This window comes from Sapajus apella, unplaced genomic scaffold (assembly GCF_009761245.1).
Source record: "Sapajus apella isolate SASKATOON/1434 unplaced genomic scaffold, GSC_monkey_1.0 scaffold111, whole genome shotgun sequence".
In the NCBI taxonomy this organism is placed as follows: domain Eukaryota; kingdom Metazoa; phylum Chordata; class Mammalia; order Primates; family Cebidae; genus Sapajus; species Sapajus apella.
Window position 1 is genome coordinate 4,288,872 of NW_022437051.1, and position 27,513 is coordinate 4,316,384.

General features: G+C 35.9%; 1 protein-coding gene and 1 long non-coding RNA gene across 2 annotated transcripts in view; one reads left to right on the top strand and one right to left on the bottom strand.

Moving 5' to 3' along the window:
* The window catches only part of CCDC7 (coiled-coil domain containing 7), a 394,100-nt gene that overhangs the window by 255,373 nt on the left and 111,214 nt on the right, over positions 1-27,513 (bottom strand). The gene's annotated exons all lie outside the window — the stretch shown is intronic.
* Positions 1,111-24,282, top strand: LOC116537511. Its single transcript, XR_004263156.1, has 3 exons — positions 1,111-1,152; positions 22,977-22,981; positions 24,123-24,282. It is a non-coding gene; the product is annotated as an uncharacterized LOC116537511 (long non-coding RNA).

The window sequence follows — 27,513 nt, forward strand, 5'->3', positions numbered from 1 at the left end:
TCCAGCCAAACAAGCTTCATAAGCGAAGGAGAAATAAAATCCTTTATGAACAAGCAATTGCTGGGAGATTTCATCACCACCAAGCCTGCCTTACAAGAGCTCCTGAAGGAAGCACTAAATGCAGAAAGGAACAACTAGTACCAGGCAGTGTAAAAATGTATGAATGGTAAAGACCATTGACACAATGAAGAAACTGCATCAACTAATGGGCTAAACAATCAGCTAATATCAAAATGGCAGGATCAAATTCACACATAACAATATTATCCTTAAATGTAAATAAGCTAAATGACTAAATCAAAACATACAGACTAGCAAATTGGATAGAGTCAAGACCCATCAGTGTGCTGTATTGAGGAGACCCATCTCATGTGAAAAGACATGCATGACTCAAAATAAAGGGATGGGGAAGATTTACCAAGCAAATGAAAAACAAAACAAAAAAAAAAGCAAGGGTTGCAATCCTAGTTTCCAATAAAACAGACATTAAACCAATGAAGATCAAAAGAAACAAAGAAGAGCCTTATATAATGGTAAAGGGATCAATGCAAACAGGAGAGCTAACTATCCTAAATATACATGAACCACATACAGGAGCACCCATATATATAAAGCAAGTTCTTAATGATCTACAAAGAGACTTAGACTCCCACACAATAATAATGGGAGACTTTAACACCCCACTGTCAATATTAGACAGATCTACGAGACAGAAAATTAACAAGAATATCCAGGACTTGAACTCAGATCTGGACCAAGTGGACCAGATCTACAGAACTCTTCACCCCAAATCCACAGAATATACATTCTTCTCAGTACCACATCACACCTACTCTAAAATTGACCACATAATTGGAAGTAAATCACTCCTCAGCAAATGCAAAAGAAGGGAAATCATAGCAAACAGTCTCTCAGACCACAGTGCAATCACATTAGATCTCGAGATTAAGACACTAACTCAGAACCGTACAAGGAAATGGAAACTGAACAACTGGCTCTTGAATGTTGACTGGATAAACAATGAAATGAAGGCAGAAATAAAGATGTTCTTCGAAACCAACAAGAACGAAGACACAACATACCAGAATCTCTGGGACACATTTAAAGCAGTGTCTAGAGGGAAATTTTTAGCACTAAATGCCCATATAAGAAGTGAGGAAAGATCTAAAATCGACACCCTATTATCACAATTAAAAGAACTAGAGGAGTAAGATCAAACAAATTCAAAAGCTGGCAGAAGACAAGAAATCACTAAGTTTGGAGCAGAACTGAAGGAGACAGAGATACAAAAAAACCCTTCAAAAAAAAAATCAATGAATTCAGGAGCTGGTTTTTTGAAAAGATCAATAAAACAGATAAACCAATAGCCAGACTAACGAAAAAGAAGAGAGAAGAATTGAATATATGCAATTAAAAATGATAAAGGAAATCTCACCACCAATCCCACAGATACAAACTACCATTAGAGATTACTACAAACACCTCTATGCACATTAACTAGTAAATCTAGAAGAAATTGATAAATTCCTGGATACTACCCCCCGAAAGATTAAACCAGGAAGAAGGTGAATCCCTGAATAGACCGATAACAAAGTCTGAAGTTGAGGCAGCAGTTAATATCCTACTAACCAAAAAAAAAAAAAAAAAAAAAAAAAAAAACAACCAGGTCCAGATGGGCCACAGCCGAATTATACCAGACGTACAAAGAGGAACTGGTACCATTCCTTCTGAAACTGTTCCAAACTACAAAAAGAGGGAATCCTCCCTAATTCATTTTATGAGACCAACATCATCCTGATACCAAAGCCTGGCAGGTGCAACAAAAAATGAAAATTTCAGGCCAATATCCCTGATGAACGTCAAAGTGAAAATCCTCAATTAAGTACTGGCAAACCGAATCCTACAGCAAATCAAAAAGCTTATCCATCACAATAAAGTCAGCTTCATCCTGCAGATGCAAGCCTGGTTCAACATACACAATGCTATAAATGTAATCCATTACATAAACAGAAACAAAGACAAAAACCACATTATCTCAATAGATGCAGAGAATGCCTCTGACAAAATTCAACAGCCCTTTATGTTAAAAACTCTTAATAAACTAGGTATCAATGGAATATATCTCAAAATAATAAAAGCTATTTATGACAAACCCCTAGCCAATATCACACTGAATGGTAAAAAACTAGAAGCACTCCCTTTGAAAACTGGCACTAGAAAAGGATGCCCTCTCTCACCACTATTCAACATACTACTGGAAGTTCTGGCCAGAGCAATCAGGTAAGAAAAAGAAATAAAAGGTGTTCAATTAGGAAAAGAGGATGTCAAATTGTCTCTATTTGCAGACAACATGATTGTGTATTTGGAAGACCCTATTGTCACAGCCCAAAATCTCCTTAATATGATAAGCAACTTCAGCAAAGTCTCAGGATAGAAAATTACTGTGCAAAAATCACAAGCATTCCTATACACCAATAACAGACAAACAGAGAGCCAAATCATGAGTGAACTCCCATTCACGATTGCTACAAAGAAAATAAAATACCTAGGAATACAACTAGTAAGGGATGTGAAGGACCACTTCAAAGGGAACTATAAACCACTGATCAAGGAAATAAAAGAGGACACAAAGATAGAAAAACATTCCATGATCATGGTTAGGAAGAATCAATTATCATGAAAATGGCCATACTACCCAAAGTAATTTATAGAATCAATGCCATCCTCATCAGGCTACCATTGGCTGTCTTCACAGACTGGAAAAAACATCTTAAACTTCATATGGAACCAAGAAAGAGCCCACATAGCCAAGAGAATCCTAAGCAAAAATAAAATAACAAAGCTGGAGGCATCACGCTACCTAACTTCAAACTATACTACAAGGCTACGGTGATCAAAACAGCATGGTAATCGTGCCAAAAAATATAGACCAATGAAACAGAACACAGGGCTCAAAAGTGGCTTTTGACAAACCTGACAGAAACAAGCAATAGGGAAAGGATTCCCTGTTTAATAAACAGTGTTGAGAAAACTGGCTAGCCATGTGCAGAAAGCCGAAACTGGACTCCCTGCTTGCACCTTATACAAAAACTAACTCCAGATAGATTAAAAATTTAAACATAAAATCTAACACCACAAAAACTCCAGAAGAAAACCTAGGCAACACCATTCAGGACATAGGCATAGGCAAGGACTTCATGATTAAAACACCAAAAGCAATGACAACAAAAGCCAAAATAGACAAATCAGATCTAATTAAACTTAAGAGCTTCTGTACAGCAAACGAAATAATCATTAGAGTGAAGCAGCAACCAACAGAAGGGGAAAAAATTTTTGCAATCTACCCATCTGACAAAGGGCTAATATCTAGAAACTACAAATAACTTAAATTTACAAGAAAAAAACAACCCCATCAAAAAGCGGGCAAAGGATGTGAACACTTTTCAAAAGAGACATTTACGCAGCCAAAAAACATATGAAAAAATGCTCATCATCACTGGTCATTACAGAAATGCAACTCAAAACCACACTGAGATACCATCTCACACCAGTTAGAATGGCAATCATTAAAAAATCTGGAGACGACAGATGCTGGAGAGGATATGGAAACAAGGAATGTTTGTGAGTGTAAACTAGTTCAACCATTGTGGAAGACAGTGTGGCAATTCCTCAAGCATCTAGAACTAGAAATACCATTTGACCTAGCAATCCCATTACTGGGTATATTAAAAGGATTATAAATTGTCCTCTTATAAAGACATATGCACACATATGTTCATTGTGGCACTGTTTACAAAAGCAAGGACTTGGAACTAACCCAAATGCTCATCAATGATAGACGAAAAAGAAAATGTGGCACCTATATATCATAAAATACTATGCAGCCATAAAAAAGAATTAGTTCATGTCCTTCACAGGGAAATGGATGAAACTGGAAACCAACATTCTCAGCAAACTAATGCAAGACCAGAAAACCAAACACCACATGTTCTCACTCATAAGTGGGTGTTGAACAATGAGAACACATGGACACAGGGAGGGGAACATCACACACTGGGGCCTGTTGAGGGGTGAGGAGTATTAGGGGAGGGATAGGAGGGGGTAGGGGGATTGGGGACGGATAACATTAGGAGAAATACCTAATATAGGTGACGGGGACATGGATGCAGCAAACCACCATGGCATGTGTATACCTATGCAACAATTCTGCACAACCTGTGTATGTACCCCAGAACTTAAAGTATAATTTTTAAAAAGGGACAGAGAAGCATATTATATAATGATAAAGAGGTCAATTCATCAAAAGAATGTAACACTTGTAAAAATATATGCTGCAAATACAGAAGAACTTAAAAACATAAAGCAAATATTAAATGTCTGAAAGAGGAAAATTAATAAGAAAACATTGGACTTGAACTATACTTTACATAAAGTGAACCTAATAGATATATACAAAATATTCCATCCGACAGCACCAGAATTACACATTCTTCTCAAACACATGCAGTCATTCTTTAGGAAATATCACATATAAGGCATTTTTTCACCACAATGATACGAATCTAGACACAATAGCAGAATAAATTTTAGAAAATTCACAAATATATGGAAATGAAACATGGTCTTGAAAACCAATGTGTTAATAAAGAATTTTTTTTTTTTTTTTTGAGACGGAGTTTCGCTCGTTACCCAGGCTGGAGTGCAATGGCGCGATCTCGGCTCACCGCAACCCCGGTTCAGGCAATTCTCCTGCCCCAGCCTCCTGAGTCGCTGGGATTACAGGCACGCGCCACCATGCCCAGCTGATTTTTTGTATTTTTAGTAGAGACGGGGTTTCACCATGTTGACCAGGGTGGTCTCGATCTCTTGACCTCGTGATCCACCCGCCTCGGCCTCCCACAGTGCTGGGATTACAGGCTTGAGCCAACTCGCCTGGCCAGAAATTTTTAACTTCCTGGTTAAGCAATTACACGCCAATAATTGGATAATCTAGAAAAATGAATAGATTCTAAGAAACATACAACCAGTCATGACTAAATCTGTAAAAGAGGGAATATCTGAACAGACCAATAATTAGTAAGCAGAGTAAGTCAGTAAGAAAAAGTCTACCATGAAAGAAAAGTCCTGTATCTTAGAAGTTCTATGCCCAATTCTACCAAGCATTTAAAAAAGAATTAATACCAATCTTTCTGAAACTGTTCCAAAAAAATTGAAAAAGAAGGAATACTTCCAATTTCAGTTTACTGGACCAGCACTACCCTAATACCAAAACCAGATAAGGACATTATAAGAAAAAAAAAAAAATACTAACCAATATTCATGATGAAGATAAATGCAAACATCCTCCACAAAATACTGTCAAACCAAATTCAATGACACATTAAATAAGTATCACCTATCAACATCAAGTGAGATTTATCCCAGGGAGGCACAGAAGCTTCAATATATGCAAATCAATAAATGTGATATATTATATCAACAGACTAAAGGACAAAAAGCACATGATCACCTCAATACACACAGAAGAGGCATTTGACAAAATTTAACATCCTTTCACAGTTGAAAAAAAAACTCTCACCAAATTACATATAAAGGCCATACATGACAACCCTCGGCTAACATCATAATCAACAGTTAAAAATTAAAAGCCTTTCCTCTAAGATCTGGACAAGAATGCCCACTCTCACCACTTCTATTCAGCATTAGTACTGGAAGTCCCAGCCAAATAAATTAGACAAGAGAAAGAAATAAAAGGCATACAAAGAGACCAGGAAGAAATAAAATTGTCATTGTTTGCTGACAATATAATACTATACATAAAAACCCTTAAGATTCTCATTAAACTATTAGATGACAGAGACAAAAACTTCAGTTATATTAAGGCATTGAGATTTTGACACTACTTTTGAAGCACCAAGAATACCCTTACTTAAATCAATAAATTTAAAATTAGTGGCATTGGTCTAGCATTTGATTGTTAAAAGCCAAAAGTTCAGATAGAAACAGCATGTCATTTGGTAGAACTGTTGACTGCTACAACTTGGAAGGCAGGCAATGTGTATGCTAAGCCTGCAGCTCTTTGGAAAGCAGTTGGAGAAAATGAGAATGAGAATGTGATTTATATTTTAAGAAGATCACTCTGGCTGCTATGTGAAGACTTTATAAGTGATCAAGATTAGAAATGGGGGAATCAAGCAACTATTGTAATAGTACAGGGCAAAAAAGATAATGGAATAAACTAAGGTGGTAAATGTGAAAGTGGTGGAGGTGAAAAGTGGTGGAATTTTTTATATATTTTGATAAAAGGAAGAAAATAAGGTTCTAGTGCGTTGAATAAGGACCGTGAGAGAAAGTAAGCAGTCAAGGAAAGCTCACAAGGATTTCAATCTGAATAACTGTTATGGTTTCGATACTTAACCCCTCCAAATCCCACGTTGAAATGTAATCCTTGGTGTTGGAAGTGGGGCCTGGTGAGAGATGTTTGGATCATATCGATGGATCCCTCATGAATAGTTTAGCACCATCCCCTTGGGTAGAAGTGAGTTCTCAGTTCATGCAAGATCTGTTTAAGTGTGCAGTACCTCCCCCATTGCTCTCTCATCCCCACACTCACCATGTGATATATCTGCTCCCACTTCACCTTCCTCCATGAGTAGAAGCTTCCTGAGGCCCTGGCCAGAAGCAGATGCCAGCACCATGTTTCCTGTACTGCCTACAGAACCATGAGACAAAATAAGATCTCTTTTTATTATAAATAACCCAGCTTTAAGTATTTCCTCATGGGAACACAAATGGACTAAAATATTATCTGACAGTTATTAATAGTATTTATTGAGGTAAGGCAACTAAGGGGGAAGCAGGTTGTAGAAAAGGGAAAATAAAGACGTTAAAACTTACTAAAGTGTTAAAAACAAAGTATTTGTTCAATGATAGATAACTGTATCAATAAAACAGAACAGAAATCCAAAATAGAAACACAAAAATGAAAATACATATTTAAAGTGGCATTTATATTCATTATAGAAAATATGTTTTAATAAATGAAGCTCACATAATCTGGTTATATACTCTATCACACATCAAATACAAGAATAAAATCCAACTTCAATAAAGAACTAATTGTGAAACAAAATTTGAAAATGTATAGAATATTTTTATAAAACATTTGGAAGGACAAGACTCTTAAATAAAAAAGGAATTTCTGAATTCACAAAAAAATAGATACATTTAATAACAAAGTATTTTTAATTGTATGACAAACAAAATGTAGTAAGAGTCTAGGAAAGATGCTTGCAATCTATATGGCAGGAAAAAGTTAACAAAATCAATATTCCTGATATGTAGGGGATGCCGAAAACTTGATGAGAAGAATAAAACATAAGAAGAGAATGATATATGACGGAAACATTCAGAAGAAAGATTGCAAATTGTCATCAACCATTTGAAAATATGCCAATTTATGTTAATGTAGTGAATTTCACTAATTAAATTTCAAGTGTTAAACCAATCTTGCAATCCTCAGGCCAAAAAACAAAAAAAAATTGTTAGCAGTAATAATATCTATTTTTTAAACTTATTATCATAGGAATAATTATTACCAACCCTGTAACAGACTGCAAGACAAAGCATATGCCGTTTATTTAACACAGTAGTTCTCAACTGGAGGTGTTTTTCCCCCAGGGGACATTTGGCATTGCTCAATAACATTTTTCTTTCTTACAACTGAGGATTGCTAAGATCAGCCTCTCACAACAGGAATAATTTGTGACAAAATGTTAACAGTGCAAAAGTTGAGAAACACTGATTTAACAGATCAGTTTAACCACTTGTCAATTCTACATTCTAAAAAATTCCAACTCTGAACCACTCCCACCCCATAGTATATCTCCACTACTACTGCAGTTATTTTTAATTACAAATTTGCCTCTTCAGTCTATTATCTAAATTGCTGCCCAAGTAAGAGAAGGCTTGGATTGAGTTAGGTGGGATTGGACTGAGTTTCATTAAAACACAAATCTATTTATACATTAATTCTTCATTAAATCTCATATTCCCTTTGTCTGAATTTACCTATTTGAGAAAAAACAGCCAGAGTGGGTAACTCAAACTAGACAGAGCAAGTAGAGAGGACTCTATAGGTCCAATGTTAGAAAAAGGACACTGCCTTTTATCTAAAGCTGTAAATCTATATTGTAGGAAAAAGATCATGAGAGCAAGAGTTAGCCAAGAGTCAAAAAGAATCTCAGAATACAGGATGAAGTATACACAGAAGACAGTACATTCACAAACTGAATTCAGTAGGGAAAGGTGAGAGATAAAACACGTAAATTGAGTGAACATTTGAATTTGTGAAATCTGAGATTGATAAGGTCTATAAATACAATGGTAGTTGTGACGGTTAATTTTATGTGTCGAGTTGATGGGGCTAAAAGATGCCCAGATAACTAGTAAAACATTATTTCTCAGTGTGTCTGTAAGAGTGTTTCTAGAAAACATAAGCATCTGAATCAGTAGACTAGCTAAAGAAGATCCACCCTTACAAATGTAGATGGATGTCATCCAAAATTACTTAGGGCATGAATAGAAGGGAAAAAAGGCAGAAAAACAATAAGTTTTCTCTCTCTTCTTGGCTAGGATATCCATCTTCTACCGCCTTTGGAATTGGAGCACCTGATTGTTGGGCCTTTAGATTCCAGGACTTAAATCAATGGCCTGATTTTAAGTTTGACCTCGAAGTGGGAGTTACACCATCAGCACCTCTGGTTCTCAGGCCATCAGATTCAGGCATAATTATACTATTAACTTTCCCAGATGGCAAATCATGGGACTTCTCAGCATTCATAATCCTGTTAGCCAATTCTCCTACTAAATCTCCTTATGCATATCTATATATTGATAGATAGATGATTTCGGGGGGAGGGAGAGAGACAAAGAGAGATCCTATTGAATCTGTTGTTTCTGGGAGAAAGCCTGAAAAATACAGTGGTGGCAGCAGACAATGAAAACATCTAAGGCTTTGGAAATTGTCCTCAATATCTGGGACATGAATTGGGAATCCTAACAAAAAAATATTTAAAAACAGAAGTTTTCTTTGTTGCATAAAGATAAGACAGTGGTATCTTTAAGAGATCATAATGGAAACACAAGGTAAGGATGTATTTCATTCATGAAAGCATCTGTATTACATGGGTAATATGAGCGTAAGAAGATCGGAAATAAAATCCTTCTAAGTAAAGTGATGGTACAATTTATCATCTAAATCTTGACAATCTTAAAGGTAACACGGTTGCTATTAGCAATTGCACTGGAACAATCAGACTAAACCAGCTTTGTCCTGGAAAATTAAAACACAATATTTCTTAATCATAAGAATAATCCAGAGTAGGCTGGAGATGGGATTATGTTCAGTAATTTATCAAAACTTCCAATGTCAAGCTTAAACTCAGCTCAAATGTTTCTGTGCTTAATGGTATTACCTTGGCTATTAGTACACCAAAACTCTGCATAGTATATTTACAATTGAGAAGGGACACAGTATCCTCCTTAAATTGCACGGCTTAAAGTAGTAATAATGACTGTAGACCTCTCTGGCTACATCCTACAGGTATTGATCGACTTACGACCTATGCAACTTACGACCATTCGACTTTACGACCACAATCACTAGCCATGACTGCTCCGCATCTGGCAGTGCAAAAGTTGCCCAGCTGGGCATATGACAGTGTGGACCAGCTTCCAGCAGCACTACCATCTCTGCGTGCACCATTTCAACTGTTATCCCAGACTCGGTACAGCAATTTGTGTTTTGTGTCTTGGATATTTTTCATCAAACCCCTTCCAAGATGTCTACCAAGAGGAAATTGTCTTTGTCTACGCCTCAGCCTGCCAAGAAGGAAAGAAAGGCCATCGATTGACATGAAAATGAAGGTAATTAAGCAGTATGAAGGAGGAAAGAAAGTGAATGTGATCGCACGTGATACGAAGTTATCACACTCGACTGTGTTGACGATTTTGAAAGATAAAGAATTTGTGAAGCTGTGAAAGGTTCTGCACCCATGCAATCGACAGTTATAACACAGCAAGGAAGCGGGCCCATCCACAAAATGGAGAAGTTGCTATATATTTGGATGGAAGATCAAATTCAAAAACAGCCAATAAAATGTTTCGTATATGTTTATATATTTTGATATGTTTTGCAATTGGGAAAATGTTTCCTATGGTATTTTTACACCTGTATTTTGTATTTTTGTATGCACCCGTATTTTGTAATTTTGTATGTTTTGCAAATATTAAACCAGTTGTACTGGTAATGCAGTGTTTTACTTAAACCTGATGAATGTAAAAATAAGAAACAAAATGGTGTAGAGATGATACAAATGGCATAAAATGAACAAAGAAAATTATGATATATAACAATAATGAAAGAAAATTATGATAAAACATGACTTAAAGATTTTTATAACATCATTTCACAGCACTGTACATATAGCCTACTCAATTTACGGCCAAATCGTGTTACGAGCAGTCCGTCGGAACCAATCATGGTCGTAAGTCGAGCACTAGCTATATAGTGATAAAATTCTCCCTTTAGTCTGTAACATCTGAGACAACTACTTAACAGTATCTAAATCTTAATCAGACACTGCTAAACACAATACAGATTAGCTCAGTGAGCCATGGCTGGATAGTAGAATAGAAATGGTCTTAAATATAAATACAAAATCAACAGAGTCTAGCAGTGTCTCTCCATACTTTTCACTAAAAAATGTAAGAAGACTAAAACATTCACAAAAATACCAAAGTTCTAAATGACAATCAAGTAGCAGAATTATGGAGGAATTACACACACACACACACACACACACACACACAAATCCAATGTGAGGGTGACTATAAAACAGAAAAAAATGTGATAAAGGAAGAAGAAAATTATACCTCTAAAATCTCACTCTAAAAAAATTATTTTCAGAACTGTTTGGCAACATCAGTAGAGTAGAAGATGATATTATCACGCTATAAAAGAGGTACAGAAAATTATATGAGAATAACAATTTGAGATAAAATCATGAATGTAAATAAAGATCATCAAAATAAAACAATGCAAGAAAACCTAAAATGCAATAACAGAATTAAAAGACACATTGGGGCTTGGTGCAATAATCCCACACCTATAATTCCAGCAGTTGGAGGCCAAGACAGGTGGATCACCTGAGATCAGGAATTTGAGACCAGCCTGGCCAACATGGCAAAATCCCATCCTTACTAAAAACACAAAAATTAGCTGGGAATGGTGGCACATTCCTGTACTCCTGGTACTATTCTAGAAGCTAAGGCAGGAAAATTGCTTGAACCTGGGAAGCAGAGGATGCAGTGAGCCAAGATCACATCACTGCATTCCAGCCTAGACGACAGTGTAACACTCTGTCTCAAAAAAAAAAAAAAAAAACAAAAAAAAAAAAAACAAAAAAACAAAAAAACCCCCACACATTGAAGGATTGAGAAAAGTATCTCATGCCTGTAATATCAACCGTTTTGGAGACTGAGGTGGGAGGATCATTTGAGGCCAAGAGTTTGAGACCAGGCTAGGCAACATAGCAAGACTTTGTCACAAAAAAAAAAAAAAAAATTTAAATAGCCTTGCATGGTGGTGCGAGCCTCTAGTCCTAGCTACTCAAGAGGCTGCAGGAGGATTGATTGAGTCCATGATCAATTTCAAGGTTATTTATTTTTCTCATTTATCTGTCTATTTTTGCATCAATACAACATTACTTTAATTATTCAAGCATAAGATCTTCTAGCACGGCTAATTATCCCTCATTATGCTTGTTTTAAACATATATGTTTGTATGTGTGCATATGTGTGATTTTTTTATGTTTTATTCTTCTAAATAAATTTTATACTAATTTGATCAAATATTGATCCCAGGGTGCTGCCTACTATTATTATATTTTCAATGCTATTTCCTTTTTCATCACAATTTTAATACATTATTAAAATGTATTAAATGTTCTCAGAATGGGAACCAACAGGCTAGCTACTGATTTTTATATATTTATCTCATCCTACCATTTTGTTGAATTCTGTTTTTATCAATTCAAGTAAATTTATAATGGAATCTCTTTGGTTTTATAGCTGTACAAGTCATTTTCTCTTATATTGCTCACAAGGTTTACTATGTTTTTCATGATACTTGATGCTTTAGGATTTAATAACATTATGTTTTTATTTTGAAATATACTTTTTATCAAAATAAGATTACTCTCTTTACTAAAAGGCTTTGGCCTTGAAAGAAAAGTGAAATAGAATAAAACCAAGCAGAAATTCGAGAACAACAACAACAAAAAATCAATGAAGAAAGTAATAAATACATTCAAAAGCTTCAATTATAGACTAGACTAAATAGAAGAAAAAAAAATCTCAGAACTTGAAGAAACATCTTTTAAAATAATACAGTCAGATTAAAGTAAAGATGAAAGAATAGAACAGAATGAACAAAGCTTTGAGATATCTGGAACTACATAAAGCTACAGAACTTATGCATTGTTGGTATTCCTGAGGAAGAAAGAGCTATTGAAAAATTTAGAAAACAAAGAAGCAATGGGGAAAAGATTCCCTATTTAATAAATGGTGTTGGGAAAACTAGCTAGCCATATGCAGAAAGCTGAAACTGGATCCCTTCCTTACACTTCATACAAAAAGTTAACTCCAGATGGATTAAAGATTTAAACTTAAGACCTAACACTACAAAACCCCTAGAAGAAAACCTAGGCAATACCATTGAGGACATAGACATGAGCAAGGACTTTATGACTAAAACACCAAAAGCAATGGTAACAAAAGCCAAAATAGACAAATGGGATCTAATTACACTTAAGAGCTTCTGCATAGCAAAGAAACAATCATTAGCATGAACCAGCAACCAACAGAATGGGAAAAAATGTTTGCAATCTTCCCGTCTGACAAAGGGCTAATATCCAGAATCTACAAAGAACTTAAACAAATTTATAAGAAAAAAAAACAACTCCATCAAAAAGTGGGCAAAAGATATGAACAGACATTTTTCAAATAGAGACATTTGTGCAGCCAACAAACATGAAAAAATGCTCATCATCACATGTCATTACAGAAATGCAAATCAAAACCACACTGAGATATCATCTCACGCCTGTTAGAATGGCAATCATTAAAAAATCTGGAGACAACAGCTGCCAAAGACCATGTGGAGAAATAGGAATGCTTTTACACTGTTGGTGGGAGTGCAAATTACTTCAACCATTGTGGAAGACAGTGTGGCAATTCCTGAAGCATCTAGAACTAGAAATACCATTTGACCCAGTAATGGGATTGCTGGGTCAAATGGTATTTCTACCATACCTTTGGGTATACACCCAAAGGATTAGAAATCATTCTCTTATAAAGATACATGCACACGTATGTTTATTGTGGCACTGCTCACAATAGCAAAGACTTGGAACCAACCCTAGTGCCCATCAATGATAAACTATATAAAGAAAATGTGGCACATATACACCATGGAACACTATGCAGCCATAAAAAAGGATGATTATATGTCATTTACAGGGACATGGATGAAGCTGGGAACCATCATTCTGAGCAAACTGACACAAGAACAGAAAACTAAACACCACATGCTCTCACTTATAAGCGGGTGTTGAACAATGAGAATACATGGACATAGGGAGGGGAACATCACACACCAGGGCCTGTTGGGGGGTGGGAAGTAGGGGAGGGATATCAGGGAATGAGGAGATAGGGGAGGGATAGTATTAGGTGAAATATTCAATGTAGATTATGGGGAGATAGATGCAGCAAACCACCATGGCCTGTGACCTATGTAACAAATCTGCACATTCTGCACATGTATCCTAGAACTTAAAGTATAATAAAATTTAAAAAAAAGAAATTCACTTTGAGAAAACCAGTTAAATGCTTGTCTCTCCTCTCCCTTGTATCTAGTCTTGAACTTGATCACATTCAAAATAAGCAAGGCAGGCAAGCACGTAATGTCTAAGTCTCATTAAAGCAATCGATTTAGTCTCTCTTATAACAACATGTTTTTGGTTCATAATAAATTAATCCAGCAAAAAATAAAAAATAAAAAACAATTTAAGGAAATAATTGCTGAGAACGTCCTGTCTAACCGGAAAGTCAGACATCCAGATACAAGAGGCCCAATGATCCCAAGGCAAATAAATTGTAAAAAAGGAGACACCACAGTATATATATATTCAGAATGTCTAAAGTTAGTGAAAGAAAAAATTTTAAAGTTAGAGAGAGAAAATCAGCTAGTGACCTACAAAGGAAACCACATTTGACTAACAAAAGACTTTTCGGCAGAAACGTTATGGGCCAGAAGAGAGTAAGTCGGCATTTTCAAAGTGTTGAGAGAAAAAAAAAAAAAAACTGCTGAGAGAAAAAAAAAATCTGTCAATCAAGAATTGTATATGCTGCCAGAATAAGCTTCATAAATCAAGAATCAATAAATTCTTTCCCAGATAAACAAATACTTAGAAAAGTTTTGGTGACTGCACTGGTCTGGCCAAAAATGCTTAAAGGGTCCCTGGCAATGGGAATGATAATCATCATTATGGAAGCATATAGAAATATAAAAGTTTTTATAAAATACTCACACAGAAGAAAATAAAGGAATCAGATGGAATCACAGAATTTCATCAAACCATAAACACAAAAAGAGAAAAAATTAAAAATTTCAAAACAACTTGAAAATAATTAACAATATGACAAGAACAAAAACTCATGTATGAATATTAATCTTTAATTTAAAAGGTTAAATGCTTCCCTTAAAAGATAGAGATTGGGGACTTCTGCCAAGATGGCCAAGAGAGGGCAGCTTGAAAAGAATCCTAAGGGCAGCCAGAGAGAAAGGTCGAGTCACCCACAAAGGAAAGACCATCAGACTCACAGTAGATCTCTGGGCAGAAACCCTACAAGCTAGAAGGGAGTGGAGACCAATATTCAACATCCTTAAAGAAAAGAACTTTCAACCCAGAATTTCATATCTGGCCAAAATAAGCTTCATAAGTGAAGGAGAAATAAAATGCTTTATGAACAAGTAATTGTTGAGAGATTTCATCGCCACCAGACCTGCCTTACAAGAGCTCCTGAAGGAAGCAGTAAACAAGGAAAGGAACAACCAATACCAGCCACTGCAAAAACACACCAAAGGTACAGATCAGTGACACACTGAAGAAACTATGCCAACTAATGAGCAAAACAACCAGCCAGTAACAAAATGGCAGGATCAAATTCAAACCTAACAATACTAACGTTGAATGTAAATGGCCTAAATGCCCCAATCAAAAGACACAGACTGGCAAACTGGGTATAAAGTCAAGACCCATTGGTATGCTGTATTCAGGAGACACATCTCACATGCAAAGACTCACACAGACTCAAAATAAAGGGACAGAAGAAGATTTACCCAGCAAATGAGAGAAAAAAAAAAAAAAGCAGGGGTTGCAATCCCAGTCTCTGATAAAATGGACTTTAAATCAACAAAAGATCAAAAGAGACAAAGAAGGGCATTACATAATGGTAAAAGGATCAATGCATCAAGGAGATCTAAGGATCCTAAATATATATGCACCGAATGAAGGAACACACAGATACATAAAGCAAATTTTTAATGACCTAAAAAGAGACTTAGACTCCTGCACAATAATAGTGGGAGACTTTAACACTCCACTGACAATATTGGACATATCAATAAGAGAGAAAGCCAACAAAAATATTGAGGACCTGAATACAGATCTGGACTAAGAGCACCTAATAGACATCTGCAGAACTCTCCACCCCAAATCCATAGAATACACATTCTTCTCAGCACCAAGTTGTACCTACTCTAAAACTGACCACATAATTGGAAGTAAATCACTCCTCAGCATATGCAAAAGAAAGGAAATCATAACAAACAGTCTCTTGGACCAGAGTGCAATCAAGTTAGAACTCAGGATTAAGAAAAGCACCCAAAACCAAAACCAGTCACATGGTAGCTTAACAACTTGCTTCTGAATGACAAATGGATAAACAATGAAATGAAGAGAGAAATAACAATGTTCTTTGAAAGCAATGAGAATGAAGATAAAACTTATTAGAATCTACAGGAGACATTTAAAGCAGTATCTAGAGGGAAATTTACAGCACTAAAAGCCCACATGAGAAACAAGGGAAGATCTGAAATCGACACCCTATCTTCAAAATTGAAAGAGCTAGAGGAGCAAGATCAAAAAAACTCAAAAGCAAGCAGAAGACAAGAAATAACTAAGATGATAGCAAAACTGAACGAGAGAGAGAGAGACAGAAAAAAACCCTTCAAAAAAATAATAAATCCAGGAGCTGGCTTTTGAAAAGATCGACAAAATAGACAGACTGCTAGCCAGGCTAATAAAAATGAAAAGAGAGAAGAATGAAATAGATGCAAGAAAAAATGATAAAGGGGAGATCACCACTGATTCCTCAGAAATACAAACTACCATCAGGGATTACTACAATGAGCTCTATGCGCATAAACTAGTAAATCTGGAAGAAATGGATAAATTCCCAGACACTTTCACACTCCCAAGGCCAAACCAGAAAGAGGCTGAAATCCTGAATAGACCAATACAAAGTCTGAAGTTGAGGCAGCAATTAATAGCCTACCAACCAAAAAGAGTCCAGGTCCAGACTGGTTCACAGCCAAATTCCACCAGACATGCAAAGAGGAGCTGGTACCATTCCTTATGAAACTATTCCAAACAATACAAAAAGAGTGAATTCTCTTTTTGAGACCAACATCATCCTGATTGCAAAACCTGGCAGACACACAACTAAAAAAGAAAACTACAGGCCAATATACATGATGAACATTGATGCAAAAATCTTCAATAAAATCCTGGCAAACCGAATCCAACAGCATATCAAAAAAGTTTATCCACCACTATAAAGTAGGCTTCATCCAAGGGATGCAAGGCCAGTTCAACAAACACAAAGCTATAAATGTAATCTACCACATAAATAGAACCAAAGACAAAAACCATATGATTATCTCAATAGATGCAGAGAATGCCTTTGACAAAATTCAACAGCCCTTTTTGCTAAAAATTCTTAATAAACTAGGTATCGATGGAACAGGTCTCAAAATAATAAAAGTTATTTACGACAAACCCACTGCCAATATCATACTGAATGGGCAAAAACTAGAAACATTCCCTTTAAAAACTGGCACTAGACAAGGATGTCCTCTCTAACCACTCCTATTCAATATAGTATTGGAAGTCCTAGCCAGAGAAATTAGGCAAGAAAAAGAAAGTACATTCAGTTAGGAAAAGAAGAAGTCAAATTGTCCCTATTTACAGATGACATGATTGTATATTTAGAAGACCCCATTGTCTCAGAACAAAACCTCCTTAAACTGATAAGCAACTTCAGCAAAGTCTCAGGGTAGAAAATCATTGTGCAGAAATCACAAGCATTCCTATACACCAACAACAGACAAACAGAGAGCCAAATCATGAGCAAACTCCCATTTACAATTGCTAAAAAGAGAATAAAATACCCAGAAATAAAACTAACAAAGGATGTAAAATGTAAAAAAAACAAACAAACAAACAAAAAACTAACAAAGGATGTAGTTCTTCAAGGAGAACTACAAACCACTGCTCAAGGAAATTAGACAGGACACAAACAGATGGAAAAACATTCCATGATCATGGCTAGGAAGAATCAATATTGTGAAAATGGCCATACTGCCCAAAGTAATTTATAGATTCAATGCTACACCCATCAAGCTACCAATGACCTTCTTCACAGAACTGTAAAAAACCACTTTAAACTTCATATGGAACCAAAAGAGAGCCTGCATAGCCAAGACAATCATAAGCAAAAAGGACAAAGCTGGAAGCATCATGCTACCTGACTTCAAACTATACCACAAGGCTACAGTAATCCAAACAGCATGGTACTGGTACCAAAACAGAGATATAGACCAATGGAACAGAACAAAGACCTTGGAAACAATGCCACACATCTACAACCATCTGATCTTTGACAAACTGGACAAAAACAAGCAATAGGGAAAGGATTCCCTGTTTAATAAATGGTGTTGAACAAACTGGCTATCCATATGCAGGAAGCTGAAAGTGGACATCTTCCTTACACCTTAGACAAAAATTAACTCCAGATGGATTAAAGATTTAAAGGTAAGAACTAACGCTATAAAAACCCCAGAAGAAAACCTAAGCAACACCATTCAGGACATAGGTGTAGGCAAGGACTTCATGACTGAAAACATCAAAAGCAATGGCAACAAAAGCCAAAATAGACAACTGGAATCTAATTAAATTTCAGAGCTTCTGTACAGCAAAAGAAACAATCATTAGAGTGAACTGGCAACCAAAAGAACGGGAAAAAATTTTTGTAATCTATCCATCTGACAAATGGCTAATATCCCAAATCTACAAAGAACTAAAACAGATTTGCAAGAAAAAAGCAAACAAACTCATTCGGAAGTGGTTGAAGGAGATAAACAGATACTTTTCAAAAGAAGACATTTATGCAGCCAACGAACATATGAAAAGATGTTCATCATCACTGGTCATTAGAGAAATGCAAATCAATACCACATTGAGATACCATCTCACGCCAGTTAGAATGGTAATCATTAAAAAATCTGGAGACAAGAGATGCTGGAAAGGATGTGGAGAGAAAGGAACACTTTTACACTGTTAGTGGGAGTGCAAATTAGTTCAACCATTATGGAAGGCAGTGTGGCAGTTCCTCAAGGATCTAGAAATGGAAATTCCATTTGATCCAGCAATACCCATTACTGGGTATATACGCAAAGGATTATAAATCATTCTACTATAAAGACACATGCACATATATATTCACTGCGGTGCTGTTTACAATAGCAAAGACCTGGAACCAACCCAAATGCCCACTGATAATAGACTGGACAGGGAAAATGTGGCACATACACATCATGGAATACTATGCAGCCATAAAAAACGATGAGTTCATATCCTTTGTAGAGACATGGATAATCAAGAAACCATCATTCTCAGCAAACTGGCACAAGAACAGAACACCAAACACCACATGTTTTCACTCATAGGCGGGTGACAAACAATGAGAACAAGGGCACGGGGAAGGGTACAATACTCACTGAGGAAGGTGGGGGTGGAGGAGGGGGAGGGGAGGGATGGCAGCGTGTGGTGGGGGATGGGGAGCAATAACACCAGGAGAAATGCCTGATGTAGGTAATAGGGGGAATGGAGACAGCAAACCACCATGGTATGTACGTACCTATGGAAAAATCCTGCAGGATGCAGGATGTACACATGTACCCCAGAGCCCAAAGTACAATAATAATAAAAAGAAAGATAGAGATTGGGAGAATTGATTTAAAAATATGAACAAATTACATTCTTCCTACAAGAAACTTACCTTACCTATATGTAAAGACACATATAGACTAAAAGTAAAGGGGTGAAAAATAAATTCCATGCAAATGGAAACCAAAACGGAACACAAGTAACTATAGTTAAATCAGATAACACAGACTTGAGATCAAAAACAGTAATAAAGGACAAAGAAAGTCATTATATAATGATCAAGAGATTAATTCAGCAAAGGATATAACAATCCTAAATACATGGGAACCCAACATCAAAACATCCAGCAATACAATAATAGAGGACGACGTCAACATCACACTCATAGCACTAGACAGATCATTTAACAAAGAAATACTGGACTTAAACTGGATTTTAGACCAAATGGACTTAATAGACACAGAACATTCTACGAAGCAACTACAGAATATACATTCCTTTGATAAGCACATAGAACATTCTCCAAGGTAGACCATGTTACAGCAAAGCCACAAAACAAGTCTTAACAAATTTTTAAAAATTAAAATCATATCAAGTGTCTTCTCAGACCACAGTGGAATAAAGCCAGAAATCGATACCAAGAGAAACTTCAGAAACAATTTACACAGTATGCTTCTGAATGATCACTGGGTCAATGAAAAAATTAAGATGTAAATTTTAAAATTTTACTAAATGAATGAAAATGAAAACACAGCATACCCAAACCTGTGAGACACAGCAAAAGCAGTGCTAAGAGGGATGTTTGCAGCATTAAAGCCTATATCAAAAAAGTAGAAAGATGACAAATTCACAACCTAACATCACACTTCAAAAAGCTAGAGAAACAAGAATAAACCAATCCCAAAGTTAATGAAAACAAAAATCAAATATCAAAGAAGAATCAAATGAAATAGAGAACAAATACAAACCAGTGCTTCCATTCATGTTGTGAAAAGAGAAGAAAATAAAATATAATGAAACAAAAAGTTGGTTCTTTGAAAGTATAAAGAAAATTGACAAACAGCTAAATAGACTAACCAAGAAGAGACAAGATCTCAATAAATGCAATTGGAAATGAAAAGAGAGATATTACAACTGATTCCACAGAAATACAAGATATCTTCAGGGACTATTATGAACAACTCTATACTCACAAGCTGGAAAACCTAGAGGAAATGAATAAATTTCTGAAAATATACAAACACCCAAGATTGAACCAGAAAGAACTAAAACTCTCGAACAGACCAATAATGAGTATCAAATCAATAAATGAAATATATCACATAACATTATTAAGGACAAAAACCATATAATCATTTCAATAGGAACAGAAAAGGCATTCCATAAAATTAAGCATCCCTTCATGATAAAAATCCTCAACAAACTAGGCATAGAAGGAGCATACTTCAATGTAATAAAGGTAATATATGACAAATCCACAGCAAACATCTTAATTAACGAGGAAAAGTTGAAAGCATTCCCTCTAAGAACTGGAAGAAGACAAAAATGCCCACTTTTACCACTCTTATTTAACATAGTACTGGAAGTCCTCACCAAAGCAATCAGGCAAGAGAAAACATAAAAGCACTGAAATTACAAACAGGGAAGTCAAATTATCCCTGTTCACTGATGATAAGATCTTATATCTAGAAAATCCTAAAGACTCCACCAAAAAAACCTGTTATATTTGATAAATCAATTCAGTGAAGTTTCAGGATGTAAAATTAACATACAAAAATCAGAAGCATTTCTATACACTGATAATGAATTAGCCAAGGACCAAATCAAGAAAGTAATCTCATTTACAACAGCTATAAAAATGAAACAAAATATCTGGGAATATTTAACCAATGAGGAAGAAGATCTCCGTAATGAGAACTATAACACACTAATGAAGGAAATCACAGATAAAACAAATGAAAAAAACATCTCAGGCTCATGTATTGAAAGAAACAACATTACTGAAATGACCAACATTATTGAAATGACCCAATCCACAGATTTTATAGGAGACATAGTAATCAACAGATTCAACACAATCTCTATCGAATTACCATGATTTTTTATAGAATCAGAGAAAATAATTCTAAAATTTATATGGAACAAAATAAAAAGAAAAGAAAAACGGAGCCCAAATAGCCAAAGCAATCTTAAGCAAAAAGAACAAAGCTGAAGGCATCACATTACCTGACTTCAAATTATTCTACAAGGCTACAGTAACCAAAACAATATGGTGCTGTTATAAAAATAGACACATAAGTCAATGGAACAGAATAAAGAAACATATACCTGCAACCAATTGATTTTTGACCACTGCAACAAAAATTTACACTGAGAAAAAGATATCCTCATTGAATAAACAGTATTGGGAAAACTGGATTGCTATATGCAGAAGAATTAAATTGGACCCATAACTCTCACCATATGTAAAAATTAACTCAAGATGGATTAAAGACCTAAACTAGAACTTGACATTCTAAGTATCTTAGAAGAAACCCAGGAAAAAACTCTTCTGGATATTAGCCTAAGCAGAGAATTTATGAACAAGTCCTCAAAGCGAATGCAGCAAAAATGAAAATAGACAAATGGGACTTAATTAAACAAAAAAGCTTCTGTACAACTGAGTAAACAGACAACCTACAGAATGTGAAAAAATTGTAAATTATGCATCCAACAAAGGGCTAATATCCAGAATCTACAAAGAACTCAAAAAGCTTAACAAGAAGGGGGGGAAAAAACATTTAAAACTTGGGCAAGGGAAATGCTGAACAAACATTTTTCAAAAGAAAGCATACAAGCAGCCAACAAACTATGAAAGAATATCTAACCTTACAAATCATCAGAGAAATGCAAATAAGAAACACAATGAAATATCATTTTACACCAGTCAGAATGGCTATTATTAAAAGTCAAAACACAACAGACATTGGCAAGGATGCAGAGAAAAGGGAACACTATACACTGTTGGTAGGAATGTAAATTAATACAACCTTTATGGAAAATAGTATGGCAATTTCTCAATGAACTAAAAATAGAAATAACATTTGATCTAGCCATACCACTCATGGGTATACACCCAAAGGGAAAAAGTTGTTATACAAAAGATACCTGTACTTGCATGTTTATCCCAACACTATTCATAATAGCAAAGATATAGAATCAACAACCTGTGTTGATCAAGAGAGGAATGGATAAAAAAAAAAAAAATGTGGTCCGCGTACGTGAAGGCAGTGGTGGGGGTCGGTGGTTGTAGGTATGTGTATACACACACATCATGGAATACTACTTAGCCATTTAAAAAAATGAAATCATGTCTTTTGCAGCAACATGGATGATACTGGAAGCCATTATACTAAGTGAAATAACTCAGTAACAGAAATCAAAAACTGCATGTTCTCACTTATAAATGGAGCTAAACTATAGGTACAATGGACACACAGAGTGGAAAAATAGACAGCAGCAGCGAGTGGGATAGATTGATCTCCCGGCCCCCAAAGGACATGTGCATGTGCTTATGGCAAAAGGTGGGTAGTTCTGTCTTTGTTTCCCCAGTGGTGCCTATGAGTACCAGCAGTGGAAAGCAGGGTGGGTCAATCCACAGGTTTTACAGGAGACAAAACAAGGTGGGAGTGTTGAAAATTACCTATTAGGTACAATATTCAGTATTTGGGTGAGGGGTACACTAAATGCCCAGATTTCACCACTATGAAATATATGCATGTAAGAAACTGCACATGTTGACTCCATGAAAAAACTGCCTCAACTAATGGACAAAATAAACAGCTAGCATCATAATGCCAGGATCAAATTCACATATAACAATATTAATCTTAAATATAAACAGGTGAAATGTCCTAATTAAAACACACAGATTGGCAAATTGGATAAAGAGTCAAGAATCCATCAGTGTGCTGTATTCAGGAGACCCATCTCATATGCAAAAGACACACATAGGCTCAAAATAAAAAGATGGAGAAATATTTACCAAGCAAATGGAAAGCAAAAAAAAAGCAGGGGGTACAATCATAGTCTCTGATAAAACAGACTTTAAATCGACAAAACAAAGATCAAAATACACAAAGAAGGGTATTACATAATGGCAAAGGGAGCAAAGCAACAAGAAGAGCTAACTATCCTAAATATATATGAACCCAATACAGGAGTACCCAGATTCATAAAGCAAGTCTTAGATGTACAAAAAGACTTAGATCCCGACACAATAATAGTGGGAGATTTTAACACCCCACAGTCAGAATTAGACAGATCAACGAGACAGAAAATTAACAAGACTATTCAGGACTTGAACTCAACTCTGGACGAAGCGGACCTAATAGACATCTACAAACTTTCCACCCCAAATCAACACCATACACATTCTTCTCAGCACCACATCACGCTTATTCTAAAATTGACCACATAATTGGAAATAAAACACACCTGAGCAAATACCAAAAAAAAAAAAAAAAAAAAAAAAAAAAAAAAAAATAAAAAAAGTCTCTCAGACCACAGTACAATCATATTAGAACTCAGAAGTAAGACAGTTGCTCAAAACCACACAACTACATGAAACTGAACAACCTGCTACTGAATGACTACTGTGTAAATAGCAAAATTAAGGCAGAAATAAAGTTCTTTGAAACCCAGGAGAACAAAGAGACAATGTACCAGAATCTCTGGGACACAACCAAAGCAGTGTTTAGAGGGAAATTTATATCACTATAAGAAAGCAGGAAAGATCTAAAACCGACACCCTAACATTACAATTAATAGAACTAGAGAAGCAAGAGCAAACAAACTAAAAACCTAGCAGGAGACAAGAAATAACTAAGATCAGAGCAGAACTGAAGGAGATGGTGACACAAAAAACCCTTCAAACAATCAATGAATCCAGGAGCTAGTTTCTTAAAAATATTTAAAAAATAGATCACTAGCAACACTAATAAAGAAGAAAAAAGAGAAGAATCAAGGAGACACAATAAAAAATGATAAAGGTGATATCACCACTGACCCCACAGAAATACAAACTACCCTCAGAGAATACTATAAACACCTCTAAGCAAATAAACTGGAAAAACCTAGAAGAAATGGATAAATTTTTGGAAACTTACACCCTCCCAAGACTAAATCAGGAAGAAGTCAAAACTCTTAATAGACCAATAACAAGTTCTGAAATTGAGGCAGTAATTAATAGTCTACCAACCAAAAAAAGCGCAGAACCAGACGGATTCTACCAGAGATACAAAGAGGAGCTGGTACCATTTCTTCTAAAACTATTCCAAACAATAGTAAAACAGAGACTCCTCCCTAACTCTTATGAGGTCAGCATCATCCTGATACTAAAACCTGGCACAGACACAACAAAAAAAAAAAAAAGAGAGAGAGAATTTCAGGCCAACACCCCTGATGAACATCGATGAGAAAATCCTTAGTAAAATACCAGCTTCATCCCTTGGATGCAAGTCTGGTTCAACATATGCAAATCAATAAATGTAATCCATCACCTAAACAGAACCAATGACAAAAACCACGATTATCTCAATAGATGCAGAAAAGGCCTTCAATAAAATTCAACACCACTACATGCTAAAAACACTCAATAAACTAGGTATTGATGGAATGTATCTCAAAATAATAAAAGCTATTTATGACAAACCCACAGCCAATATCATACTGAATGGGCAAAAGCTGGAAGCATTACCTTCGAAAACCAGCACAAGACAAGGATACCCTCTCTCACCTCTCCTATTCAACATACTATTGGAAGTTCTAGCCAGAGCAATCAGGCAAGAGAAAGAAATAAAGCGTATTCAAATAGGAAGAGAGGAAGTCAAAATGTCTCTATTTGCAAATGACATGATTGTATATTTAGAAAACCCCATTGTCGCAGCTCAAAAACTCCTTAAGCTGATAAGCAACTTCAGCAGTCTCAGGATACAAAATCAATGTGCAAAAATCACAAGCATTCCTATACACCAATAACAGACAAATGGAGAGCCAAATCATGAGTGAACTCCCATTCGCAATTGCTAAAAATAGAATAAAATACTTAGGAATACAACTTACAAGGGATGTGAAGGACTTCTTCAAGGAGAACTACAAACCACTGCTCAAGGAAATAAGAGAGGACATAAACAGATGGAAAAACATTCCATGCTCATGGATAGGAAGAATCAATATAGTTAAAATGGCCACACTGCTCAAAGTAATTTGTAGATGCAATGCTATTCCCTAAAACTACCATTGACTTTTTTCATAGAATTAGAAAAAAAAAAAAAAACTACTTTAAATTTCATATGGAACCAAAAAGGAGCCTGTATAGCCAAGACAATTCTAAGCAAAAGAACAAAGCTGGAAACATCACACTATCTGACTTCAAACTATACTACAAGGCTACAGTAATGAAAACGGCATGGTACTGGTACCAAAGCAGAGGCCTCAGAAATAACATCTACAACCATCTGATTTTTGACAAACCTGAAAAAACAAGCAATGGGGAAAGGATTCCCTATGTAATAAATGGTGTTGGGAAAACTGGCTAGCCATATGCAGGAAAGTGAAACTTGACCCCTTCCTTACACCTTATACAAAAATTAACTCAAGATGGATTAAAGACTTATATGTAAGAGGTAAAACCATAAAAATCCTAAAAGAAAACCTAGGCAATACCATTCAGGACATAGGCATGGGCAAAGACTGCATGACTTAAACACCAAAAGCACTTGCAACAAAAGCCAAAGTTGACAAATGGGATCTAATTAAACCTCAGAGCTTCTGCACAGAAAAAGAGACTATCGTCAGAGTGAACAGGCAACAGGAGAAAATTTTTGGAATCTATCCATCTGACAAAGGGCTAATATCCAGAATCTACAAGGAACTTAAGTTTACAAGAAAACAACAAACAACCCCTTAAAAAAGTGGGTGAAAGATATGAACAGACACTTTTCAAAAAAACAAATTTATGTGGCCAAGAAACATACAAAATGAGCTCATCATCACTGGTCATTAGAGAAATGCAAATCAAAACCACAGTGAAATACCATCTCACACCAATTAGAATGGAGAGTGTTAAAGAGGAAGGAGGCAACAGACACTGGAGAGGATTTGGAGAAACAGAAATGTTTTTACACTGTTGACGGGAGTATAAATTAGTTCAACCATTGTGGAAGACAGTGTGGTGATTCCTCAAGCATTTAGAGCTAGAAATACCATTTGAGCCAGAAATCCCATTACTGGGCATATACCCAAAGGATTAGAAATCATTCTAGTATAAAGACACATGCACATGTATGTTTACTGTGACACTATTCACAGTAGCAAAGACTTGGAACCAACCCAAATGCCCATCAATGATAGACTGGATAAAGAAAATGTGGCATAGGCCAGGCACGGTGGCTCAAGCCTGTAATCCCAGCACTGTGGGAGGCCGAGGCGGGTGGATCACGAGGTCAAGAGATCGAGACCATCCTGGTCAACATGGTGAAACCCCGTCTCTACTAAAAATACAAAAAATTAGCTGGGCATGGTGGCGCGTGCCTGTAATCCCAGCTACTCAGGAGGCTGAGGCAGGAGAATTGCCTGAACCCAGGAGGCGGAGGTTGCGGTGAGCCGAGATCGCGCCATTGCACTCCAGCCTGGGTAACAAGAGCGAAACTCCGTCTCAAAAAAAAAAAAAAAAAGAAAATGTGGCATATATACACCATGGAATACTATGCAGCCATAAAAAATGATTTCATGTATTTTGCAGGGAAACGGATGAAGCTGGAAACCATTATTCTCAGCAAACTAACACGAACAGAAAACTAAACACTGCACATTTTCACTTACAAGCCGGAGTTGAACAATGAGAACATATGGGCACAGGGAGGGAAATATCACACACCAGGGCCTGAGGGGTATTAGGAGGAAAGGGGAGGGACAGCATCAGGAGAAATACCTAATGTGGATGACTGGTTGATGAGTGCAGCAAACCACCATGGCACATGCATACCTATGTAACAAACCTGCACATTCTGCACATGTATCCCAGAACTTAAAATACAATAAAAAAAATAATTAAAAAAAGAAATCTGCACATAAATATATTTAAAATATATTTAAAATGTTTAAATACATTTAAAATAT